The sequence below is a fragment of the Octopus bimaculoides genome, chromosome 14 (genome assembly GCF_001194135.2).
Source record: "Octopus bimaculoides isolate UCB-OBI-ISO-001 chromosome 14, ASM119413v2, whole genome shotgun sequence".
Lineage (NCBI taxonomy): Eukaryota > Metazoa > Mollusca > Cephalopoda > Octopoda > Octopodidae > Octopus > Octopus bimaculoides.
In genome coordinates this window covers 17227742-17239418 of record NC_068994.1, presented here as the reverse complement: position 1 = coordinate 17239418, position 11677 = coordinate 17227742, and the positions used below count along the sequence as shown (strand labels likewise).

General features: G+C 38.0%; 1 protein-coding gene and 1 long non-coding RNA gene across 2 annotated transcripts in view; one reads left to right on the top strand and one right to left on the bottom strand.

Annotated features, from left to right (window-relative positions):
- The window catches only part of LOC106878020 (coiled-coil domain-containing protein 186), a 146152-nt gene that overhangs the window by 126996 nt on the left and 7479 nt on the right, over positions 1–11677 (bottom strand). The gene's annotated exons all lie outside the window — the stretch shown is intronic.
- On the top strand, positions 982–3838 carry LOC128249368 (uncharacterized). The gene is made up of 2 exons (XR_008265471.1): positions 982–1088; positions 2701–3838. It is a non-coding gene; the product is annotated as an uncharacterized LOC128249368 (long non-coding RNA).

Here is an 11677-nt window from a genome sequence, read left to right as displayed (position 1 = left end):
ATATATATGTTTATATATATATGCGTGTGTGTATCTACATCATAGTGATGTCTGAGATTTTTATGAAAATTCGAATTGTATTTGTTTACAAATGCACATGAGTATATGTAGTTAGTTTGCATCGCATATATGTATCTATATCTATAGCTATATATATATGGGGCTGTGCATATGTTTTGTGGTTGTGCTAGGATTAACATAAAAGACAAACTGTAATTAAAAATTGATTGAGAAGAGGGTAACACTCGATGTGACTACAACATTGTCTACATAATATTAAAGTGACAGGTTAGGTGCGTGAATGCAGTGCTGTTTACATTGCATGTTGACTCACAGACTTCGCTGACAAAGAATAACACATCATCACATTATTACCATTATGAGAGAAATCGTCATTATAATTATCATAGAAATAATCATTAAATTATTTGTTATTGTCATTTATTAGTTTACCTACCTCTAGGATGAGAAAAAGTTAAGGTACTGCACCGTTGGCAGTACCCGTAAGGTATGTATCGTATCCCTTTTTTTGTTTTTTGTTTCCTTTACTCGTCTTTTTTTGTTGTTTTTACTTGTGAAGTGTGTTAATTAACTGGAAGAAATGCCGTTATGACAATTACCGAAGAAAAAAAAATAATAATTCGCACTGAATGTGAGAAATGACATCAGAGAGAAGAGATAAGAGAGAGAATGAATCGAACAGAGATAAGGGAGCAAGAGTGGGAGGCGAGAGAGCAATGATATATGTGGGTAGTTTTCTATGTATGTGTGTATGTATATGTATAGAGAGAGAAAGAGGGAGAGAGACACAGAGAGAGAGATGTGGAGAAGGAAGAGTAGATAAATAAATGGAAGGTGCAAAACAACTTTACTGAACCAATACAAAATGGCTACATTATTAGTCACGTGATTTAACACTTAGAAACTAAAAATATAAGGGAGATAACTTAATTTTTTTACTTTGACTTTTCTTGCGTCAGTGGCTTGAGGCAATGCTGGGGCACTGTCTAGACTGTTTTTAGTCGAACGAATCAACTCCTGTACTCGTGTTATTTTTTTTTTTCGGATATTCTCTTTTTTTTAATCTGGTACTTACTCTATCAATGTCATTTGCTGAACCACTAGCTTACAAAGACATAACAAGCCAATGTCAGTGGTGGTGGTAGGGTGGATAAACAAAAAACGCAGATATATTCATATATATATGAACGAATACGAAGGAATTCTTTCAGTTTTCGTCTACAGATTTCCGTCCACAAGGCGTTGGTCGTCCCGGGGCTATAGTAGAAGACATTTGCCCGAGGTGCCATGCAATGGGACTGAACCCAGAACCATGTGGTTGGGAATCAACCTTCTTACCATACAGCCCAGCCTGCGCCTATACTTTTTTTAATCTTTTATCTTTTACTTGTTTCAATCATTAGACTGCAGTCATGCTGGAGTACCACCTGGAAGAATTTCTAGTCGAATGAATTGACCTCAGTACTTTTTTTAAAAGCCTTGTACTTACTCTGTCTTTTCCTTTTTGCCGAACCGCTTATTTACGGGGACGTAAACAAACCAGCACCGATTGACAAGCGGTGGTTGGAGTACAAACATAAACACACAAACACACACATGTATATACAACAGACGGCGGAATTTTGGTTTAAGGACGCCATGTAACCTCTCATAACATTCTATTTTTTGGAATTTTTAGAAAGTCTTTGTGAATTTGTGTTCTACACACGGGAATTCATAGGATTATGAAAAATAACTTTTTTTAAAAAATTTTTCGAATTCTTTCTTTAAAATCAGAGTTCTTTAAAATACGGAAAGGCCGAATTTTTTGCTTAAATCCCAGCAACTGACCATTATATGTGTTTATGGGAAGAAGAATATTGAAAAACATCTCTACGTCAGAGTGACAAAGAAACAAGAAAGGTATCAGGTGGTCGTGAGATGTGCTAAAAATTACAGCAAAATAGCGCTTAAATCAGAGTTTTGTTAGTTTTTTGTTTGTTTTTGCATAATCATATTAATTCCCATGTGTAGAACACAAATTCGCAAAAATTTTCTGAAACTTCTAAACAATGAAAAAATTATGAAGGGTTATATAGGGTGTTTAAACTAGAATTCCGCCGGACGGGCTTGTTTCAGTTTCCGTCTACCAAATCCACTCGACTCGAGGCGATAGTAGAAGACAATTCCCCCAATGTGCTACGTTGTGGCACTGAAACCCGAACTGATGTTTATGAAATGAAAAAAAGGGACGTAAAAAAATAAATAAGTGACGCTCTACGTTGGCAAATGTACAAAGTTAAAAAATAAGTGTAATAAGAGTTAATGAAATTCACAAGATCAGATAATTCTGTGCCATGAGACAAAGTGAGTTCTGCCGCTTCGGACAGATGTTTTCTTGTCAAAAGCAATGTCATCATCTGACGGTAGATCTTTTAACTTTACTTGTTTCAGTCACTGACCGGCGGCCATGCTGGAGCACCACTTTGAAAGATTTAATTGATCAAATCAACTTCAGTATTTACCTTTTAAAAACCTGATACCTATTTTATCGACGTCTTTGTCGAACCGTTAAGTTACAGGGACGTAAACAAACGAATACCGGTTGTCAAATAGTGCTCTCTCGCTCTCCTTCTCTCTCTCACTCTATATATATATATATATATATATATAATCTCAATTGCTGTTTTTTCTTTCCAGATTAAACCAACACGAATTAATGATGGCAGTCAGACTAAGCTTTGAATAAAGGAAATTCATTCTAAAATGCTACTGGAAGTGTGAAAACGCAGTCAAAGTGCAAAGACAGTTTGAGATGGAGTTTCAAATAGATCCACCAACGCGACTTAACATCATTCAAATTAGAGATAAGTTTGAAGCCGGTGGAACTGTTCAGAATGTCCACGAAAAGCGTTCCGGAAGACCATGAATATCGACAACCTGAACGAAGCAAGAAGGAGTGCTGGAAACGTATCACTAAAGCCCAAGAATATCTGTGAGGTAAGCGAGTCGTGAGGGAGGTATTTCAAAATCGTCTGTCCAACGTATTTTGAAGCGTTGTCAATGGAAAAGTTACTTTCCAAGATTAGTCCATGCTATTAATGACGATGATCCAGACCGAAGAGTGTAGTATTGCGAGATACTTGGCACGATGTGTAGAAGATGCACACTTTCCAACAAAGATTGTGTGGAGTGGTGAGGCTACATTCAAATTAAATGGTTCAATTGACCGCTACAATTGCACCTACTAGGGCCTGACGATCCGCATGTTATGGTGAAACACCACGTTAATTTACCAGGAGTTACAGTGTAGTGTTGCCTATCATCAAGAGGACTAATTGGACTATTCTTTTTTGACGGTGCTGTGACTGGTCCCGTTTACTTGAAATTACTGCAACAGTCTGTCATGCCAAGCATTGGAGAAGAGTTTTATTTTCAGCAAGTTGGGGCACCGCAACACTACCATCGCGATGTTAGACCCGTCCTTGATGGGATCTTGCTAAACAGGTGGATTGGATGAAGGGGTTTCGTTGAATACCTTCCGCGTTCACCAGACCTCACACCACTAGACATTTTTTTATGGGGATACCTAAAAGACAAAGTCTACACTATGAAACTTGCAACAGTCGCTGATTTGAGAGTAGCCATTGAACGAGAATGCACACAAATACCAAACGAAATTGTTTCGTGATGTTTGCGATTCCATTGCTTCGCGTTGACAGCAGTGCCTGGACCAAAACGGACATCAGTTTGAAAACAGGCGTTGACAAAACAATAAATAATGTCTGTAGATTCTATTAAATTTTGAAAATGAAATGTATTTTAATAAACACCTACTTTACAATGCGTATACACCCTTTATATAATATATATATATATATACATGACGGGCTTCTTTCAGTTTCCGTATACCAAATCTACTCATAAACTTTTGTTCGGCCCACGGTTATAGTGGAAAACACTTGCCCAAGTTGCCACTCAGCTGAACTGAACCCAAAACCATTTGTTTGAGAAGCAAACTTCTTACCACATAGACACATCTGCACCTTAAGAAAAAAAAAAGTGTTGGGGAGAAAAAAAGGAAGTAATTTCCTGGTACTTACCTTACCAGGCCCAAATGTAGCAAAACGATGCGAACTGATAGTGTTTTTCCTAGGAAGGTAGGATGAGCAAATCGAAAGCATCCAATTTTCAGTGATGTGACTACGCTAGTAATAAATAACTGCACGATAGTTGTAAATGGTTGCCACTATCATATTAGTAGTGTCATTCATTTTCATTATCTCGCGACATGTCAGCCTATGAAAAGATATTGATTTCAAATTATGGCATTAGGCCAGCAATTTTGTAGGGAGTGGGTAGGTCTATTACATCGACTGGTACTTATATTATCGACCCCCACCAGAAAGATGAAAGGCAAAGTCGACCTCGGCGGAATTTGAACTCAGAACGCAAAGACAAACGAAATGCTGCTAAGCATTTTGCCCAGCATGCTAACAGTTCTGCCATCTCGCCGCCTTTGCTCACGATGAAATATTACCATGCTTGAAAGCAAATATGTGTTGGCGATAGGAAGGGCAGCGGGCCGTAGAAAATATACTTCAGCAAACTCCGTCCGACCCATGCAAACATGAAAAAGTGGACTTTAAAACGATGATACATACATACATACATACATGCGAACAAACAAAAATACCCTGCTGTTGATGCTGATATTCCAATGAAGGAGCCTTGGATCTAGGTCAGAAACCGGCTCTTTCTCTATTGGCAAGAAATCTTGAAATAAAACTGAATTACACACTCACAAGCACAAATGTTTAGTTTAGTTTATTTGCGTAAACGTTATTTTTATAGCAGAGCACTTTGGACTTTTTTTAATAGTGTTTATAATTTAAGTATCAAAAATCATGTAGAACATGAAATGTACCATGTATTTCGTCTGTAAAAAGAAATTTTTGAGAGAATTATCTCCCTTACACTTGTTGATGTTGTTTATGAAAATAGCGAGAGTTGGCTACATTTAAACGGCAGTAGTCGAAGCCAAGTTAAATAAATACACAACGAAGTGATTAGCTTTCCACCTGCTCTCACTGTTGTTATTCTTTACTATCGCCAAGCACAGCTGAAGCTAGTTCACTGTAGAGGAGTTGGAGGCTAGAAAAGCAAGACCCTGTATGCCTGAAAGTAATAGAGATTAGGTCGTAAAATCAATCCAATGCAAGCTGAGAAATGGTAGGAAATAGAAGGTTCAGAAAGTAATGAATGCAGCGAAAAAGAGCTTCGAGCTCAGGAAAATAATGGGACGCACTCAGATCAATAGCCAGGGACTAGGCTTGATGGAGGCGGGATTCAAAGTCAAAAGAGAAATCAAAGAGGGACCTGGAAGTGAGAGAAGAGGATACCAAGAGAATCCACAAGGCAGTCCAGGAAGGCCAGCAGGGACAGTGAACAACGTGGAAGCGAGTCTAGTAGTGGAGACCTCTGGCGTTCTTGGCGCACGAACCATATTTCTGCTCACCGCTATCAGGGTGGAGATGTCTATCTGCAAATGTGAGCCCCGTGATCAGTGTGACTGTTCCAGTGCATCTCCTTCGGCATCTTCCGGGGCAACTCCTTTCCCATTTTGTCTACTAAGACCATGAAGCGATCTGAATGACAGGAAATTTTATGTTCTACTCCTTAATGTAAAGTTATTCCAGAAAACTCCAGAGAAATATCAGCTGAAATAACATATGGCACATGGCTTCTCTCAGTGTCAGCATTATCCTCAGGACCGTTTATGACCTCCTGTCCTCAAATACAAACTTGGTAAGGTGGGAGGAATGAGATAATCCAACATTCCCACTCTACCAAGGTAAGCAAACGGTGTAACACGTCTTGATCTCATGAGAATAGTGCTCGTTCGAAATAGGTACTTAAATAGATATTGCGTGTGACTTGTGCCTCGAAGCTCTACCAGTGTTCTATACTGCAGGGAGTAAAAAAACTGTGACCTGGAACAGCTGTACCAGTTGGATCATGGAAGTATAATCTACTGGATGGAGTGGGTGACTGGGAGTACCTAGAAGACATTTTAGAATTTTTAAAAATCGTCAATAAGTGTGGTATGTATCCAAATATTGTACTGACCTCACTTGTATCAAAACGAGTCATTCTGATTGAACTCATTGTGCTATAGGAAAGTAAAATGGAAAAAGTCCACATCTACAAGGCTGAAAAAAGAATCTGGCTTCCAAGATAAATATAAATATTCCTTATTTCCTTAAACACAGAAAAAAAAAAATTAAAATTTCTAGTGTGTCCAGGAAGAGTTCTCTCCCTTCCTATGAAAAAATCTTTTGGGACGCTACAGATTTAGGTATCACCCATTATACACCTTAATTCCGTTGGAATTTACTTTATCTTCTTTACCAAAATATGATAATCCCTATAAAAATGGGATTTTATTTTGACAAGGCTTCAACAGAAGATGGCCTCCTTTACTATTGCAATAACATTAATGAAATCTTCACAAACTTGTCTTAGTCTTTCATTTGCTTCTCAATAGCACCTCTTCATTGATTTATAAGAAAGAAAGTAGGTCTACTGCATAATGAAAAGTCATGTATCACCAAGTGTGGCTTAAGCTAACACAGCTGCATTGCTTGCTAGAACTCAACACTGTTTCCATCAATATAATCTCTATGGAGTTCTTCGAAAGGAATAAGAAGGATTTACAAAATGCTGTTCTTAAGTCGATGAGGACAGTTGGATCACTTTATTACTCTTGTCTGACCACTTAAGTCAACATTAGTCTCTCGAATTAGCAACATCCAATCTTTCCCTGGCTAATCCCAAGAAGATATTTCTACATTTTCTACACATTAAGCTTGGTTTAATGAAAAATTCTGTTAACGCATTGGATAATGTCACCACAGGAAGATTTTAGTAGATTTTGAAAAGAAAACAAAAAAATAATATAGTGGGTAGGATTTATGTTGGGCCACAGGTCAGATATTTAATTCTAACAAACTTTCAATACAGGTGCAGGCATAGCTGCATGGTAAGAAGCTTACTTCCCAATCACTGGTTCCAGGTTCAGTCCCACTGTGTGGCACCTTGGTCAAGTATCTTCTACTATAACCTCAGGCTGACCAAAGCCTTGTGAGTAGATTTGGTAGATGGAAGCTGAGAGAAATATATTTGTGTGTGAGTGGGTGTGTCTGTCCCCCAGTACTGCTTAACAACTAGTGTGTTTGTGTTCCTGCAACTTCACAGTTTGGCAAAAGAGACTAATAGAATAAGTACCAGGCTTAAAAAGTAAGTACTGGGGCTGATTCATTCAATTGAAAATTCTTCAAGGCAGTACCTCAGCATGGCCAAAATCTAAAGTCTGAAACAAGTAAAAGATATGTGTGTATATGCAGGGAAATAAATTCTCTGCATATACACATGGAGTTGAGGAGCTTCCTGATGCCTTTAAAGAAATAGGTTGTTAGATATTGTTCAAAATACATTTCCTACATGCTTAACTAGATTTCTTTCCAGAAAAATCTCAGTGCAGTAAGAGATGAGCAAGGAAAATGATTCTTGCAACAGAAACATGATACAAGGGATGTGAAAATTAAGGTATGATGACTGACTAGCACAATGACCCACATGAAATCTATAAGAGGAAACCATATTCACAACACTTTTTGTATAACGTATATTCTTCAAATATAAAATAACATCTATATTGTAATGTGATATAATATTGTTTCTCTTTTATTCTTCCACTTTTAATTTTGATTATATCCTAATGTGAAGAACGTTACACATTGGCAGCTTTCCGTGTTTATGGCCATGACAGCAGAATGGTGTTTCAGTATATGTTTGTTGACTGGCATAATGAACGGCTTGAGGCAAAACTCTTGACAAAAAACAATGAGGTGGCAGGTCCAAGTTATATAAAAATGCACATTTACCATTCAATTACCAGTTAATAATTATCCCAGCAGTTGCAAATTTACCGTTAAATTAGCAGTTCATACATGTGCTTCTATTTGGTTAATTTGCTTATATTTGGTTAATTTGCTTATATTTGGTTAATTGATACTGCATACAAAAATAAAGACATACTTCATATGTACAACTAGTTACAATAATAGAGATTACTGTATAATTTCTTCTAGGTTCATAATTTTTGGTTTACAATATTGAAAAAATATGCCACCAAAGAAAAGATGTAATCTCTCCAGAAACAAGTATAAACCAAGGAGAATTGTAGAAAACCGAAGGTAAGAGTCTCAAGAGAGAAAAGAGATGAAACTTTCTCAAGATCAGCAAACACATGCTGCAGTACATCAAAAGGAGTCTCAAGAGAGAAGCAAGATGAGACTTTCTCAAGATCAGCAAAGGCATGCTGCAGCATGTTAGATGGAGTCTCAGTACAGAAGGTACATCAAATGGAGTCTCAAAACAGAAGGGAGATGAGACTTTCCAAAGATCAGCAAACGCATGCTGCAGAACATCAAATGAACTCTCAAGACAGAAGTGAGATATGACTTTCTTAAGATCAGCAAACGCATGCTGCAGCAGGTTTGATGGAGTCTCAATACAGAAGGGAGATGAGGCTGTAATATTCTTGGCACTTATGTGAATTTTTGCTACCCTGGTAACTATTTATTTTTTTTTTCTATGTTATTTGTACACATAGAAAATACACATACATTTATATACATACATATATGTATGTATACATAAAAACATATACATGCATACAAATGCATATATACATTTATATATAAAACTTTACAAAATTCAAAAGAATCAGGTATTTAAATAGTAAAAACACCAAGGTAGAGTTGGGGAGAGTGCACTTGTGTACTGATAATGTATACTGACATCTATGTACTTACTAAAGTAAATATGGATTTGCCCTTCCATTTATGTATACATTCACAAGTAACTGACTGAATACACAACATGCCATTAAAGTCATACTGAGGTACACTCACTGCACATATTGCACTTTGACTACAGATTCCAGATCCAAACATATGGAAGGTTCCAAGTTACGTGAAGAATAAATAATAACACAGACAGGTTGTGGTTCATTACAGCTGTTTCAGATGTGTTCTTTATTGATGAACAAAAGTGTTACATCATGAAAAAAAAAATATGCTTTCATCAGTTGAATACAGGTTTGGAATTAACAATAAGAACTTCTTGCAAAACAGGACAGAGTACCACATAACTCAAAGTCTTCAAACCCAATAATGTCAAGGTAAGCTATACCTGCTTAGACAATATCGCACACATCAATAAACGTAAAAATGCACTCACACAATCCCCAACCCCAACCTGCAACTGTTGAAGCCCTACCACCTGCCTTCTAGCAGGATCTTGCCTCTCAAGGGTTGTAGTATACAGAGCCACCCTTATGCCATCTTATGATGTTACTAAGCACTATATGGGAATGACAGCCAATGACTTCAAGGGAAGATACTCCCAGCACTTGCATTTATTTAGATCCAAGGACAGAGAGAACTCCACTTTCCCGTGACGCTTTCTCTGGAAACTGTGTGATCTCCAAGACAAAACACTCAGCATCAAGTGGACTATTGTTGACAGGGTGCCACCATATTTGCTCAGCACCCCTAATTGCTAGTTGTGCTTCCATGAAAAACTGCATATTATCTACCAGCCTGCAGTATCCATCAACAAGAAATATGAGGTGTTGTAATGCTGTCACTAGGGGTACAACCTTCTGGTAAATTTCAAGCCACTGGCTGCCGACAACCTGAATATACCTCTTTAGTACCAGCCACCCCCAGCACAGCCTGCACCAAGGTCACTGTCACAAACAAGCCCCCATGAAAAGCACTGCAAATCACCAACGCTCAACACTTTTACATGCCTGTCTACACGCATACTCTCACCCTTTGTACATAACCATGAGTACATATGCACAACTTTGTGATGTTCCTCTACCCTTATAGGTATGCATATATGGGTACAGAATGTCACAAAACGTAAACAACATGAAATACGAACATAAAGTTGGGCATGCAAAGAACGAGAGAAATAAATGGAAAACGGGACAAGTAACATAAAAAAACGACTCTTCAGCTGTTGTCGGCTGTCCTTCTACTCCTTATTTTGAGCACTGAACTTATACATATATATATATAGACACACATATCTTAATATATAAAGCTGAGGTTGTGTGTTTGTGTGTAGCCTTTTTAAAAGTTTATAGAAATCCACATTTTCCACTTTTTCATGAAAATTTTTACATCAATGGAATTTTCTCAATGTGAACTTTCCAGTGCAGTAATTAGATTTTTTAAATTCCGTTTACTTTGTGTGATTTAAAGGAGATTTGGCTTTTGTTTCTAGCAACTTTTATATTTCTTCCATTCTATCTGTACCGGCGTTCTTACACATTGATCACATGCTCAACATATAATATAGAGAGTAAGTAAAAGAGGGAGAGAGAGAAAGAGAGAGAGAGAGAGAGAGAGAGAGAGAGAGAGAGAGAGAGAGAGAGAGAGAGAGAGAGAGAGAGAGAGAGAGAGAGAGAGAGAGAGAGAGAGAAAGTGATACATACAAAGTCAAACAAACAGAAAAACGAGATATGCAACATAAAGAGTATACCCCTTCATCAGTTGTCACTGTTTCATCTACTCCACGTTTCGAAGGCAAGGACAATACAATTGTCACATGTCTCGTTTCTCTATTTGTCTATTTCATTGTTAAAAAAAAAGTTTGTTTTCTATGATTTTGTTTTTATGTTTTCGTTTCTCATTGTGTTCAACGTTTTTTTGATGTCCTGTACCCACATATGCATGTATATATACATATATATGTAGGTATGTACAAATATGTATGGATATATGCATATATTCATATATTATTTATAAGGCAGGTTAATTAGGAATTTAGTTTTTGTATGTGGCAGATGTTCAGGTGCAATAAACACTGAAAATGTGCAGAAAACAACTTCTGTCACATTCCAGGGAGAAAAACTAGACGTAGTTGATAGCTTCCGCTATCTGGGTGACCAAGTTAGTAGAGGGGGAGGGTGCACTGAAAGTGTAGCTGCTAGAATAAGAATAGCCTGAGCAAAGTTTAGAGAGCTCTTACCTCTGCTGGCGACAAAGGGCCTCTTACTCAGAGTAAAAGGTAGACTGTATGACGCATGTGTACGAACAGCCATGCTACATGGCAGTGAAACATGGGCCGTGACTGCTGAAGACATGCGTAAGCTCGCAAGGAATGAAGCCAGTATGCTTCGATGGATGAGTAATGTCAGTGTGCATACCCGGCAGAGTGTAAGTATCTTGAGAGAAAAGTTGAATCTAAGAAGCATTAGTTGTGGTGTGCTAGAGAGACGATTGCGCTGGTATGGACATTTGGCGAGAATGAATGAGGATAGCTGTGTGAAAAAGTGCCACACCCTAGTGGTTGAGGGAGCCCGTGGAAGAGGCAGGCCCAGGAAGACCTGGGATGAGGTGGAGAAGCACGACCTCCGAACATTAGGCCTCACCAAAGCAATGACTTGTGACCGAGACCTTTGGAAATATGCTGTGCATGAGAAGACCCGGCAATCCAAGTGAGACCAAAATCCAAGGCCTCTGCCAGGGATGTAGCCAGCCCACTTATGCGTAACATTCCTTCATTGGACACTAAACTCCGCTTCCGAAGACCTGTT